General features: G+C 41.3%; 1 pseudogene; it reads right to left on the bottom strand.

Annotated features, from left to right (window-relative positions):
* Positions 1-242: 242 nt before the first annotated feature.
* On the bottom strand, positions 243-907 carry LOC125349989 (annotated as a pseudogene).
* Between the last annotated feature and the right edge of the window lie 815 nt (positions 908-1,722).

Raw genomic sequence — 1,722 nt, 5'->3', positions numbered from 1 at the left:
CCATATGAATTTCTGGATTGCTTCCTCTATTTCATTAAAAAATGGTGTTGGGATATTAATGGGTATTACACTGAATTTGTAGATAGCCTTTGGCAATATTGCCATTTTGCTTATATTAATCCTCCCAATCCAGGAGCATGGGAGGTTTTTCCATTTCCTTAGTTCTGACTTAATTTCATTTTTCAAGCTTTTAAATTTCTCATCAAAGAGGTCTTTCACTTCTTTTTTTTTTGACAGACAACTTTAGTTTTTATTCATAATCATAAACTTAACTCTGCAATCCAGCTAGACTTGGAGGGGAGTAAGGAAAACATGGAACCCAAAGAACTGCAGTGAGAGCACAAATGGATTACAGGGTATTTGCAAGCAGATGGGGTGGAAGGATGCTCTCCAGAGCTACGAAGGAATGGTCTGGTGGTTATGATAAACCAAGTCAAATGTGTTAGAGTTGTCCCCAGTCGGTAATGATCACCTTCTTGCTGGTCTTGCCATTCCCAGACCCAAAGCCCTGTATGGCTTCCAAGACTTCCATGCCCTCTTTCACCTTCAATCAGTCTTGACAGTGCAGATGAAAAACTGGGAACCATTTGTATTTGGTCCAGCATTTGCCATGGACAAGATGCCAGGACCTGTATGCTTCAGGATGAAATTCTCATCTTCAAATTTCTCTCCATAGATGGACTTGCCACCAGTCCCATTATGGCATGTGAAGTCACCACCCTGGCATATGAATCCTGAGATAATCCTGTGAAAACACGAACCCTTATAACCAAATCCTTTCTCTCCAGTGCTCAGAGCACAAAAGTTTTCTGCTGTCTTTGGAACTTTGTCTGCAAATAGCTCGAAAGAGACGCGGCCCAAGGGCTTGCTGTCAGCAGCAATGTCGAAACATGGTGGGGTTGACCATGGCTGGAAGCTGGTAACTACAAGCGGCAGTGGCGTCTGCAAAGCCTCTTTCACTTCTTTGGTTAAGGTTATTCCTAGGTATTTTATGTTTTGGGGGGCTATTGCAAAAGGAGTTGCTTTCCTGATTTCAGCCTCGGTCTTCGGGTTGTTAGCATAGAGAAAGGCCGTTGATTTTTGAGGGTTTATTTTATATCCTGCAACTTTGCCAAAGTTTTGAATCAGCTCTAGTAGCTTGGGGGTAGAGTCTATGGTATTCTTTAGGTATAGGATCATGTCATCTGGGAAGAGAGAATGTTTAACTTCATCTTTTCCTATTTGGATCCCCTTTCTATTTTCTTCTTGCCTAATTGCTCTGGCTAGGAATTCTAGTACTATGTTGAAGAGCAGGGGAGAGAGTGGACATCCCTGCCTTGTTCCTGATTTTAAAGGGAATGGCTTTAGTTTTTCACCATTTAGAGTTATGCTTGATGTTGGTTTGTCATAAACTGCCTTGATTATATTCAAGAATGTTCCCTGGAATCCCAGTTTTTCCAGGGCTTTTAGCATAAATGGGTGCTGGATTTTATCAAATGCTTTTTCCGCATCCAGAGATAAAACCATGTGGTTCTTTACCTTGCTCTGGTTGATGTGGTGGATTACATTAATTGACTTGCGTATATTAAATCAACTTTGCATCCCTGGGATGAATCCAGTTTGATCATGCTGTATGATTTTTTTTGATGACCTGTTGAAGTCGATTGGCCACAATTTTGTTGAGAAGATTTGCGTCTATGTTCATCAGGGAGATCGGTCTATAGTCCTCTTTCCGTGATGAGT

Source organism: Perognathus longimembris, chromosome 4 (assembly GCF_023159225.1).
Source record: "Perognathus longimembris pacificus isolate PPM17 chromosome 4, ASM2315922v1, whole genome shotgun sequence".
NCBI lineage: Eukaryota > Metazoa > Chordata > Mammalia > Rodentia > Heteromyidae > Perognathus > Perognathus longimembris.
Note: the sequence above shows the minus strand (reverse complement) of the source record. Positions and strands in the feature narration are given on the sequence as shown.